Below are 14,195 nucleotides of genomic sequence, written 5' to 3' on the forward strand. Positions count from 1 at the left end.
AAGGAGGATTTTTCAGCAATGAAACAGGAGTAGTCTAATTAGATATGGCCAGGTAAGGGCATGTCCGTATGTTATTTCTAAGCTGGGAGCATACAAACGATCAAGTCAGATTAATGAGATTAATTCATTTACGCTCAGATCAGTCTTTTAGATCATAACGAACAAGTTTTACATAGACGGGAGACCTGGGGCCGTATCCACAAAGCCACCCAGAAAAGGTCCTAGGAATCTTGTTAAAACCTGTTTTAAGACAACAAAAACTCCCAGCTCAGAGCAGGTTTTAGGAGGATGTTAAGACACTGCTCAGACAAACTCTGAGCCAGGAGAAAAATCTATTCATAGAAGTTTCTCAGTTGGTAATCACGGCAGTTTGAGGTTCCGCAAAGGAAAGATAGTGATGACGCTCATTGACATTGTTGCAAATGATGAGGCATCACTAGCTATGAACTCTATAGTAATGGTAAAACGTTCACAATGGTAAAACGTTCACTTTTCCCCTACTCTTAATTAATATGTTGGCTTGCATAACCTTTTTTTTTTAAACCAATTCTGAAGTGAAATTTTGATAATAGTACTGTTATCTCAACACAATTGTCACTCCTGTGTAACAACTGTAAATCGCTTTGGCACAGAAGGCATCAAGTCACTTGTTGAAAAATGTTGCATAAAACAACAAAAAAAGGTCTATAATTTTCAGACCTTGGTTAAAATACTATTTAGGGTATTTCAATTACTTTCAACGACATTTGGAAGTAAGTATTTAGATAGTTTTATTTGAAAAGACAAGTAGTTGAAAATTGGAATCTATTTGGAAATACACTTGGAAAGTATTTGAAAATACTCAGTACTTTCAAATGGCAGGCTATTTACAGGAAATTATTTGAAAATACTTTCAAATGCTTTCAAAATAAGTAGTTTGATGCAGGCCACATGATTGGAAAATACTTAAAATAAAAAATACACATAAAATATGTATTTAAATAACAATTAATCAAATACATGTACTTGAATTTCCCATCTTTTAGGCATGCCCAATTTAGGCATATTTTTTAACAATGTGATGTTGCGCTCCAAAGGGATAACTTTAAATAACATGATGTAGGTTAATTAAATAATCTAAAGAATAATACACAATGATTTATTAGCCTAGTGGTTATAAGCATTTAGGCATATCATGTGCAATAGTCCTCCTGTGAAATCATTGTCAAAAGCGCAAGAGATATTGTTGCATGTAGGTCTAGATTATTTATGGATTGATCACGTTGAAATATCAAAATATTCTTTCAACATCTCCAAAGTTATTGCATAGGGCACCGGAACCACACTGCCTTTTCCCACCTGCTGGTACAATGCCTTCAGAAAGTATTCACAGCCCTTGACTTTTTCCACATTTTGTTGTGTTACAGCCTGAATTTAAAATGGATGAATTGAGATTTTTTTTGGTCACAGGCTAATGTACACACAATACTACATAATGTCAAAGTGGAATTATTTTTTTAGACATTTTTACAAATTCATTAAAAATGAACAGCTGAAATGCCTTGAGTCAATAAGTATTCAACACCTTTGTTATGACAAGCCTAAATAAGTTCAGGAGTAAACATTTGCTTAACAAGTCACATAATAATATGCATGGTTTCTGTGTGCAATAATGGTGTTTAACATGATTTTTGAATGACTACCTCTGTACACACATACAATTATCTGTAAGATCCCTCAGTTGAGCAGTGAATTTCACACACAGATTCATTCAACCACAAAGACCAGGGAGGTTTTCAAATGCCTCACAAAGAAGAGCACCTATTGGTAGATGGGTAAGAATAAAAGCAGACATTGAATATCCCTTTGAGCACGGTGAAGTTTGGATAGTGTATCAATGCACCCAGTCACTACAAAGCTACAGTCGTCCTTCCTAAATCTCAGTTGCCGGAGAGAAAGGAAACAGTTCAGGGATTTCACCATGAGACCAATTGTGACTTTAAAATCGTTAGAGTTTAATGGCTGTGATCGGAAAAAACTGAGGATAGATCCACAGCATTGTACTGTAGTTACTCCACAATACTAACCTAATTGACAGAGTGAAAATAAGCCTGTACAGAATACAAATATTCCAAAACATGCAACCTGTTTGCAACAAGGCACTAAAGTAATACTGCAAACAATGTGGCAAAGCAATAACCTTTTAGTTACAAAGTGCTAGAGTATGTTTGGGGCAAATCCAGTACAACACATTACTGAGTACCACTCTCCATATTTTTAAACGTAGTGGTGGCTGCATCATGTTATGGGTATGCTTGTAATTGTTACGGAAAGGGGAGATGTTCAGGATAAAAAATAAACAGAATGGAGCTAAGTACAGGCATAATCCTAGAAAACTTGGTTCAGTCTGCTTTCCACCAGACAATGGGAGATTAATTCACATTTCAGAAGGTCAATAACGTAAAACAAGGCTCCAAATCTACACCGGAGTTGCTTACCAAGAAGACAGAATGTTCCTGTTCGTCCGAGCTACAATTTTGATTTACATCTACTTGAAAATCTATGACAAGACCTGAAAATGGTTGTCTTGCAATGATCAACAATGAACTTGACAGAGCTTGAGGAATTTGGAAAATAATAAAATGGGCAAATGTTGCACAATCCAGGTGTGGAAAACCTCTAGAGATTTACCCAGAAAGACTCACAGCTGTAATCACTGCTAAAGGTGCTTTTACGAAGTCTCAAATCAAATCTTGTTGGTCACACACACATGGTTAGCAGATGTTAATGCGAGTGTAGCGAAATGCTTGTGCTTGTGAAATACACAATGGACAACAAAACATTTCAGTTTATCCTCATCACTCAGCCACATAATGCCAGGGTATATCTGGTGTGCTTTCTGAAATAAGAACAAGCGTATATCGTGGAAGAAAGGGCAATAGAGAATAAAATGAGTTCAATTCTCTATTTCTTCGAGGTCACAATAGTTACATCGTCTTTCCTCTTTCATTGCACCACAATACCGACCTGTTTCAATACGCAGAGGCAATATCCCTGATCTTAACTGTGCTTTTAGGTAAGTCATGCATAATATATATCTCTCACACACGAATTCACCCTTAATCAAACAAAAGGTTCTCAATTTGGGTTAATGATTAATCTCCTCCACAAATGTTTTTTCATATTGCATCAACAGTTGTATTTTAATCATATGTCTCCCTTAATTTGGTTTTTGTACAAACGTTCACAGTAAGCTAGTTGAAAAACATCAGACATTTCAGTTGCCCAGGCTCCCCTATGGATAGATCCCATTAAAAACTTTACAAGTTGGGAAGGGCCCATAAGTAAGCATTGCACTGTTAGTCTACACCTGTTGTTTATCAAGCATGTGACAAACAACATTTTACATGATATCCTCGGCGGTTCCACTCCCATTCACAAGGGGACGATAGTAAACATTTTTTGGGGGTCTTTTCGTTTTGTGAAAGCAAGGAATAGTCACTTTACCTTGCTCGTAGTAGCTAGCTGTCAGCCTGGCTAGCAGGCTTTAGCTTGGCTAAAAATATATCAAGCTAGCTAGCCTTTTTAGCTTCCCACATCTCCAAGTGAAATAATCTGATTTATAATAAAAAATATGCCCTGGCAAAATATTTGTATACTTGCCGGTGTAACCTAAAACATTATCTCAGTTTGATATGCTGCTTGTGTATTCATTCCCATATCATTAAAAAAATAGAAAATCCTCATGTTTTGGAAAAAAAGGAAAAAGCACATGGCTAGCTGGTTGGCTACAGCAGGTTCTACCATTTCACAATAGCCTGTAATCACTAGTTATTACTTCTGAACAAAATACCTTTTTGGGTAGATTCTTGTTATTTGGTTTACTGTTTGAACTGTGGCTAAGTTTATATTTGGTTATCAATGCAAAATAGGCTACTTTGATAATTAGACTATACAGTGCATTCGGAAAGTATTCAGAACCGTTGACTTTTGCCACATTTTGTTACTTTACAGCCTTATTATAAAATGGATTAAATACTTTTTCATTTCATCAATCTACACATAATACTCCATAATGACAAAGCAGAAAACATTTTTTAGAAATGTTTGCAAATTCATAATAAATAAAGAACAGAAATATTCAGACCCTATGAGACTCGAAATTGAGCTCAGAGACAGGATTGTGTCGAGGCACAGATCTGGGGAAGGATACAAAAAAATGTCTGCAGCATTGAAGGTCCCCAAGAACACTGTGGCCTCCATCATTCTAGAATGGAAGAAGTTTGGAAGTTTAGAACTCTTCCTAGAGCTGGCCGCCCGGCCAAATTGAACAATAGGGGGAATAGGGCCTTGGTCAGGGAGGTGACCAAGAACCTGATGGTCACTGACAGAACTCCAGTGCTCCTCTGTGGAGATGGGAGAACATTCCAAAAGGACAATTATCCCTGCAGCACTCCACCAATCAGGCCCAGACAGAAGCCACACCTCCTTAAAAGGAACATGACAGCCCGCATGGAGTTCGGCAAAAGGCATCTAAAGACTTGGCATTCGGGCCAAAGACCATGAGAAACAAGATTCTCTGGTCTCAACTAACCTGTGCCCCTGCATATTGACTCTGTACCAGTACCCCCCTGTGTATAGTCTCGCTATTGTTATTTTACTGCTGCTCTTTAATTACTTGTTACTTTTATTTCTTGCTCTTACTAATATATTTTTAAACTGCATTGTTGGTTAGGGGCTTGTAAGTAAGCATTTCACTGTAAGGTGTTGTATTCGGCGCATGTGACTAATACAATTTGATTTGATTTTGATTTGATGAACGGAAGATTGAACTCTTTGGCCCGAATGCCAAGTGTCACGTCTAGAGGAAACCTGGCACCATCTCTACGGTGAAACATGGTGGTGGCAGCATCATGCTGTGGGGATGTTTTTCAGAGGCAGGGACTAGGAGACTAGTCAGGATCGAGGGAAAGATGAACGGAGCAAAGTACAGAGAGATCCTTGATGAAAACCTGCTCCAGAGCGCTCAGGACCTCAGACTGGGGCGAAGGTTCACCTTCCAACAGGACAACAACCCTAAGCACACAGCCAAGACAACGCAGGAGTGGCTTCGGGACAAGTCTCTGAATGTCCTTGAGTGGCCCAGCCAGAGCCCGGACTTGAACCCAATCGACATCTCTGGAGAGACCTGAAAATACCTGTGCTGCAATGCTCCTCATCCAACCTGACAGAGCTTGAGAGTTTCTGCAGAGAATAATGGGAGAAACTCTAATACAGGTGTGCCAAGCTTGTAGTGTCATACCCAAGAAGACTCGAGGCTGTAATCGCTGCCAAAGGTGCTTCAACAAAGTACTGAGTAAAGGGTCTGAATACTGATGTAAATGTAATATTTGAAGTTTTTTATTTGGAATAAATTCAGTTTTTGCTTTGTCATTATGGGGTATTGTGTGTAAATTGATGAGGGGGGAAAAAACTATTTAATACATTTTAGAATAAGGACGTAACGTAACAAAATGTGGAAAAAGTTAAGGGGTTTGAATACTTTCCGAATTCACTGTAGATGAGATGAAGAAATCAAGTGACAACACTGCCCCCACAGCTGTGGAAGGAATGATACAGGGTGTCTCAATTTTCAGGAAGTATAAAAGTATGTTGAATGTCGGAGCGTATTACAAAAGAGCCGCCTCTTTTGTGACAAAAAAAACGACATTGCAACACTCCCAATCTTGCGTATGCCTAGAGCTTGTAGTAAACTTTAACTGGTAAGGAAAGCTCATTAGGTCTCCTGAATATCTGTTCAACCGTTGTAGTAAACTTTAACTGGTAAGGAAAGCTCATTAGGTCTCCTGAATATCTGTTCAACCGTTGTAGTAAACTTTAACTGGTAAGGAAAGCTCATTAGGTCTCCTGAATATCTGTTGAACCGTTGTAGTAAACTTTAACTGGTAAGGAAAGCTCATTAGGTCTCCTGAATATCTGTTGAACCGTTGTAGTAAACTTTAACTGGTAAGGAAAGCTCATTAGGTCTCCTGAATATCTGTTGAACCGTTGTAGTAAACTTTAACTGGTAAGGAAAGCTCATTAGGTCTCCTGAATATCTGTTGAACCGTTGTAGTAAACTTTAACTGGTAAGGAAAGCTCATTAGGTCTCCTGAATATCTGTTGATGTAACAAGTGCGCTGGGAGTCGGGAAGCAAGTTCAGGGAGTGAGTGTTTTAATAAATAAATGAAACAAGTAACACAAACAACGCACCGACATGAAAACAGAGTCAATAACACCTGAGGAAAGAACCAAGGGGAGTGACAGATATAGGGAAGATAATCAAGGAGGTGATGGAGTCCAGGTGAGTGTCATGAGGCGCAGGTGCGCCAGACGATGGTGACAGGTGTGCAGGATAATCAGCAGCCTGATGACCTAGAGGAAGGAGAGGGAGTATAATCAGCAGCCTGATGACCTAGAGGAAGGAGAGGGAGTATAATCAGCAGCCTGATGACCTAGAGGGAGGAGAGGGAGTATAATCAGCAGCCTGATGACCTAGAGGTCAGAGAGGGAGTATAATCAGCAGCCTGATGACCTAGAGGAAGGAGAGGGAGTATAATCAGCAGCCTGATGACCTAGAGGGAGGAGAGGGAGTATAATCAGCAGCCTGATGACCTAGAGGTCAGAGAGGGAGTATAATCAGCAGCCTGATGACCTAGAGGTCAGAGAGGGAGTATAATCAGCAGCCTGATGACCTAGAGGTCGGAGAGGGAGTATAATCAGCAGCCTGATGACCTAGAGGAAGGAGAGGGAGTATAATCAGCAGCCTGATGACCTAGAGGTCAGAGAGGGAGTATAATCAGCAGCCTGATGACCTAGAGGAAGGAGAGGGAGTATAATCAGCAGCCTGATGACCTAGAGGAAGGAGAGGGAGTATAATCAGCAGCCTGATGACCTAGAGGTCGGAGAGGGAGTATAATCAGCAGCCTGATGACCTAGAGGTCGGAGAGGGAGTATAATCAGCAGTCTGATGACCTAGAGGGAGGAGAGGGAGGATAATCAGCAGCCTGATGACCTAGAGGTCGGAGAGGGAGTATAATCAGCAGCCTGATGACCTAGAGGAAGGAGAGGGAGTATAATGAGCAGCCTGATGACCTAGAGGTCAGAGAGGGAGTATAACCAGCAGTCTGATGACCTAGAGGCCAGAGAGGGAGGATAATCAGCAGCCTGATGACCTAGAGGGAGGAGAGGGAGGATAATCAGCAGCCTGATGACCTAGAGGTCAGAGAGGGAGTATAATCAGCAGCCTGATGACCTAGAGGTCAGAGAGGGAGTATAATCAGCAGCCTGATGACCTAGAGGGAGGAGAGGGAGTATAATCAGCAGCCTGATGACCTAGAGGTAGGAGAGGGAGTATAATCAGCAGCCTGATGACCTAGAGGGAGGAGAGGGAGGATAATCAGCAGCCTGATGACCTAGAGGTCGGAGAGTGAGTATAATCAGCAGCCTGATGACCTAGAGGTCGGAGAGGGAGTATAATCAGCAGCCTGATGACCTAGAGGTCAGAGAGGGAGTATAATCAGCAGCCTGATGACCTAGAGGTCAGAGAGGGAGTATAATCAGCAGCCTGATGACCTAGAGGGAGGAGAGGGAGTATAATCAGCAGCCTGATGACCTAGAGGGAGGAGAGGGAGTATAATCAGCAGCCTGATGACCTAGAGGAAGGAGAGGGAGGATAATCAGCAGTCTGATGACCTAGAGGTCGGAGAGTGAGTATAATCAGCAGCCTGATGACCTAGAGGTCGGAGAGGGAGTATAATCAGCAGTCTGATGACCTAGAGGTCAGAGAGGGAGTATAATCAGCAGCCTGATGACCTAGAGGTCAGAGAGGGAGTATAATCAGCAGCCTGATGACCTAGAGGAAGGAGAGGGAGGATAATCAGCAGCCTGATGACCTAGAGGTCAGAGAGGGAGTATAATCAGCAGCCTGATGACCTAGAGGTCAGAGAGGGAGTATAATCAGCAGCCTGATGACCTAGAGGAAGGAGAGGGAGTATAATCAGCAGCCTGATGACCTAGAGGTCGGAGAGGGAGTATAATCAGCAGCCTGATGACCTAGAGGGAGGAGAGGGAGGATAATCAGCAGCCTGATGACCTAGAGGTCAGAGAGGGAGTATAATCAGCAGCCTGATGACCTAGAGGGAGGAGAGGGAGTATAATCAGCAGCCTGATGACCTAGAGGGAGGAGAGGGAGTATAATCAGCAGCCTGATGACCTAGAGGAAGGAGAGGGAGTATAATCAGCAGTCTGATGACCTAGAGGTCAGAGAGGGAGGATAATCAGCAGTCTGATGACCTAGAGGTCAGAGAGGGAGTATAATCAGCAGCCTGATGACCTAGAGGGAGGAGAGGGAGTATAATCAGCAGCCTGATGACCTAGAGGAAGGAGAGGGAGGATAATCAGCAGTCTGATGACCTAGAGGTCGGAGAGGGAGGATAATCAGCAGCCTGGTGACCTAGAGGTCAGAGAGGGAGTATAATCAGCAGCCTGATGACCTAGAGGGAGGAGAGGGAGTATAATCAGCAGCCTGATGACCTAGAGGAAGGAGAGGGAGTATAATCAGCAGTCTGATGACCTAGAGGTCAGAGAGGGAGTATAATCAGCAGCCTGATGACCTAGAGGGAGGAGAGGGAGTATAATCAGCAGCCTGATGACCTAGAGGAAGGAGAGGGAGGATAATCAGCAGCCTGATGACCTAGAGGTCAGAGAGGGAGTATAATCAGCAGCCTGATGACCTAGAGGTCGGAGAGGGAGTATAATCAGCAGCCTGATGACCTAGAGGTCGGAGAGGGAGGATAATCAGCAGCCTGATGACCTAGAGGGAGGAGAGGGAGTATAATCAGCAGCCTGATGACCTAGAGGTCGGAGAGGGAGGATAATCAGCAGCCTGATGACCTAGAGGAAGGAGAGGGAGGATAATCAGCAGCCTGATGACCTAGAGGAAGGAGAGGGAGTATAATCAGCAGCCTGATGACCTAGAGGTCGGAGAGGGAGTATAATCAGCAGCCTGATGACCTAGAGGTCAGAGAGGGAGGATAATCAGCAGCCTGATGACCTAGAGGAAGGAGAGGGAGTATAATCAGCAGCCTGATGACCTAGAGGAAGGAGAGGGAGTATAATCAGCAGCCTGATGACCTAGAGGAAGGAGAGGGAGTATAATCAGCAGCCTGATGACCTAGAGGGAGGAGAGGGAGTATAATCAGCAGCCTGATGACCTAGAGGAAGGAGAGGGAGGATAATCAGCAGCCTGATGACCTAGAGGTCAGAGAGGGAGTATAATCAGCAGCCTGATGACCTAGAGGTCAGAGAGGGAGTATAATCAGCAGCCTGATGACCTAGAGGTCAGAGAGGGAGTATAATCAGCAGCCTGATGACCTAGAGGTCAGAGAGGGAGTATAATCAGCAGCCTGATGACCTAGAGGTCAGAGAGGGAGTATACGCGACAGTCGACAAGGTGGAACACATTTTTTTGTGTGTAAGATTTACTATTTATTTTTACAATACAAGACATAGTCAAAATCAAATAAAATCAAATAAAATGGTATTTATCACAATACAACAGCTGTAGACCTTACTGTGAAATGCTTACTTACAACACCGTTTGCATACACATACAAATGACAACCTACAGATGCACACAAACATCACCCCCTGGACATCACCCCCTGTCCAGACCCACCTGCTCACCCCCCCATTTCCAGCACCCGCATCACTCTCCGCCATGTGACCTCAAACTGCACCATTTTGTTTCTCTCCAAGGTGGGACTCTTATGACTAAAGAGGCTTCATTCATAGCTTTTATTTCTACCCATAAGAGTAGGAGTAGAATGCTCTACTCTCAGCACTTACGACCAATGTTCTACTCTTGAGACACTGTGGATACGGCCCCTGATCCTAGATTAGCACCCTTATTCTGAGACATGTATTAATATGGGCCAAGAAATTTGACTTTTCGCGCATTTCAGTACTCAAATCAAATTTATTTATATAGCCCTTCTTACATCAGCTGATATCTCAAAGTGCTGTACAGAAACCCAGCCTAAAAACCCAAACAGCAAGCAATGCAGGTGTAGAAGCACTCAATTCCATGGTCGTTTTTGCAATAATTTGATAAATGAGGGCCAGAGTGCATTATAAGGAATTGACTGCATTATCAGGTATTGACTGCCTTATAAGGTATTGAGTGCATTATAAGGTATTGAGTGCATTATAAGGTATTGAGTGCATTATCAGGTATTGAGTGCATTATCAGGTATTGAGTGGATTATAAGGTATTGAGTGCATTATAAGGTATTGAGTGCATTATCAGGTATTGAGTGGATTATAAGGTAGAGTGGATTATAAGGTATTGAGTGGATTATAAGGTATTGAGTGCATTATAAGGTATTGAGTGCATTATCAGGTATTGACTGTATTATCAGGTATTGACTGCATTATCAAATAAGTGTGGCTGTGATCCCTCAAGAATCAAGAAAGTCAAATGCTGTTTCACTCCTGTTACCAAGGCATGATTGACATCACACTGCATCTGTATGAACAGTACAATGCCCTTTTGTGTTGACTGAACGTCCGAGTAGTGAAACGTGTGAATAGAAAGAGTGAAAGTAGTGATAAGTATTGAATGAGCAGATGAATGGCGGTCTCCCTGAGATGTGTGGAAATGTTCATCTTGGTTGTAAAATGATCTAAACTAGTTTAGATCGTATGGCTTCACTTTGATTCTGGCAAAGAGTGACAGGCTAACTGCAGAATGGCAGGGTGTTTTTCTCCTGCACAGCCATCTGGAAGGAAAACTGACAAACTGGTCCTTGTTCCAATACCTTATTTGATGTATTAATTGGCTCCACCCCGATTCTCCACCCTACTTGCACACTCGGCATCATGGATTTTAAAGCATTAAATTGGTGTAAGCATCTGCTGGAGGAAGTCTCAACTCCCAAGTGCACACTTGGGGAGAAGTGTCGGGAATCAAAATGCAGCCATTGTGTCTCTTTCCCTCACATCAACCATTCTCTTCCTTGCAAGTATAGCCACAGGAGTCAATGTTTATGTGCATAGTGGTGGGATTATTAAACATAGCATTGTTTTCTTTGTTGACAAAGATTAGAATCAGAAGACATGAAACACTTTACTGGGTCATTATTGCGGTTGTGGAAACCTTTGAGGATTGACCTAGTGGAATATAGGATTTGGCCCCAGAAACCTTTGAGGATTGACCTAGTGGAATATAAGCCCCAGATAACATTCCCATCATCCACCGCTCCACTCTTTTCTCTCCATATCATGTTCATTTTTCATATTCCCATTAGGGGCCCTGGGACTCTGTCCCCAACACCATGCCCAAACCGGACTTGCGCAAATTGATTTTGTCCCCCCACACCAAACGCGATCACGACACGCATGTTGAGATATCAAAACAAACTCTGAACCTGGGGACAGGTCGAAAAGCATTAAACATTTATGGCAATTTAGCTAGCTAGCTTGCAGTTGCTAGCTAATTTGTCCTATTTAGCTAGCTTGATTTTGCTAGCTAATTTGTCTTGGGATATAAATGTTGAGTTGTTATTTTACCTGAAATGCACAAGGTCCTCTACTCCGACAATTAATCCACACATAAAACAGTCAACCAAATTGTTTCGAGTCATCTCTCCTTCCTTCCAATCTTCTTTGGACTTTATATGGCGATTGGCATCTAACTTTCATAGTTATCACGACAACCGACCGACCTCAGTTCATCTTTCAATCACCCACGTAGGTATAACCAATGGGTATCTGCTTCTATAAACCAATGAAGAGATGGGAGAGGAAGGACTTGCACCGCATTCAGCGTCACAAATAGAACTGACTTCTATTTTAGCGCTTGGCAACGCAGATGATGGTTGGCGACGAACATCATTGGAGACGAGCGTCTGCGTTGCCAAGCGCTAAAATAGAAGTCAGTTTTAATGTTTAATGCTTTTCGACCTGTCCCCAAATTAATATAATTGGTTCAAACTTTGTTTTGATATTTCAAAATGCGTGTCGTGATCGCGTTTGGTGTGGGGGGATAAAATCAATTTGCGCAAGACCGGTTTGGGCATGGTGTTAGGGACAGAGTCCCAGGACCCCTAATGGGAATATGAAAAATGAACATGATATGGAGTGAAAAGAGTGGAGCGGTGGATGATGGGAATGTTATCTGGGGCTTACATTCCACTAGGTCAATCCTCAAAGGTTTCTGGGGCCAAATCCTATATTCCAGACGCTCGTTGGCGTGCGCGAGCAGTGTGGGTGCAACGATTGAATAACACACAATATGCACACAATACGAGCGGTATATTCAGCATGTGAGCTGAATAGAGCTTACTGCAAATACTTGTGCATCTTAAAATACAATTCCTCCACAATTTACTTGCAATCTAGTACCAGAGTAAGGATACCGAATGTAAAGAGGCTAACGCAACACTTTCATAGACAAGTGAGAATTCATAAATAGACTATTCATGACCAAAAGTATGTGGACACCCCTTGAAATTAGTGGATTCGGCTATTTCAGCCACACCCGTTGCTGACAGGTGTACACACAACCATGCAATCTCCATAGACAAACATTGACAATAGAATGGCCCATACTGAAGACCTCAGTGACTTTCAACGTGACACCGTCATAGGATGTCATCTTTCCAACAAGTCAGTTCATCAAATGTATGCCCTGTTAGAGCTGCCCTGGTCAACTGTAAGTGCTGTTATTATGAAGTGGAAACGTCTAGGAGCAACGACGGCTCAGACACAAAGTGGTAGGCCATACAAGCTCACAGAACGAGACCACCGAGTGCTGAAGCACATAGCGCGTAAAAATCGTATGCAGACAGCCACACACAAGCCTCAGATCACCACGCACAATGCCAAGCGTTGGCTGGAGTGGTGTAAAGCTTGCCGTCATTGGACTCTGGAGCAGTGGAAACGTTCTCTGGAGTGTTGAATCACGCTTCACCATCTGGCAGTCCGACGGACGAATATGGGTTTGGTGGATGCTAGGAGAACGCTACCTGCCCGAATGCATAGTGCCAACCGTATAGTTTGGTGGAGGAGGAATAATGGTCTGGGGCTGTTTTTCATGGTTCGGGCCTCTTAGTTCCAGTGAAGGAAAATCTTAACGTTACAGCATACAGTTACATTCTAGACGATTCTCTGCTTCCAACTTTGTGGCAACAGTTTGGGGAAATCCCTTTCCTGTTTCTCTGCATGACAATGCCCCCGTGCACAAAACAAGATCCATTCAAAAATGATTTGTCGAGATTGGTGTGGAAGAACTTGACTGGCCTGCACAGAGCTCTGACCCCCATCGCACAATCCATGGTTTTTGGTTTGTATATGTTCTTATAGTCACTGCGGGGATGACATTGTCTACACACTTATTGATGAAGCCCATGACTGTTGTGGTAAACTCCTCAATGCTATAAGATGAATCCCGGAACATATCCCAGTTTGTACTAGAAAAACTGTCTTGTAGCCTCGGGTCTGCTTCATCCGACCACTTCCGTATTGTACTTCCTGTTTGAGCTTTTGTTTGTAAACAGGAAGCAGGAGAATGGAGTCATGATTAGATTTGCCAAAGGGAGGACGAGGGAGGGCCTTGTATGGGTTTCTGTGGGTAGAATAAAAATGTTCTAGAGTGTTAGATGCCTTAGTGGTGCAGGAGACGTGTTGGTAGAAGTGAGGTAGGACGGTTTTAATTCTCTCCGCGTTAAAGTCTCCGCCCACCAGAAACGCTCTGGGTGAGTGGTTTGTTTGTTTGTTTATGGCCCCATATAGTTTGTTGAGTGCCAGAGTGGTGTTGGCCTGTGGAGGAATGTAGACAGCCATGATAATTATGGATGAGAAGGGGTCTGCAGCTTTCTATGAATTATTCTATATCTAGTGAGCAAAAGCTCAAGATTTCCTTCACACTTGAAGCAGCACACCAGTTGTTAGTTATGAAAAGACTCACTTCACCTCCTTTCCGGGGGGGGGGGGTTATGGTGTGTGTAATTGCTGTAACCATGGATGGTCAAGGCTGTTTTGTCCTTGTGACTTTTTTCCCATATTGCAGCATTTAAACATTTAAACATTTGTACTAAGCACAACTAATGTGGAAAACATTGCGAGACGAGAGAGAGGTTTTTACTGTTTTTCAACAGAAAAATTGGCAGCAACA

The 14,195-nt window shown here is 42.7% G+C and overlaps 1 protein-coding gene across 3 annotated transcripts in view; it reads right to left on the bottom strand.

Annotated features, from left to right (window-relative positions):
• slc12a5a (solute carrier family 12 member 5a) overlaps positions 1 to 14,195 on the bottom strand; it is a 340,288-nt gene that overhangs the window by 268,945 nt on the left and 57,148 nt on the right. The gene's annotated exons all lie outside the window — the stretch shown is intronic.

The sequence above is a fragment of the Salmo salar genome, chromosome ssa22, assembly GCF_905237065.1.
Source record: "Salmo salar chromosome ssa22, Ssal_v3.1, whole genome shotgun sequence".
NCBI lineage: Eukaryota > Metazoa > Chordata > Actinopteri > Salmoniformes > Salmonidae > Salmo > Salmo salar.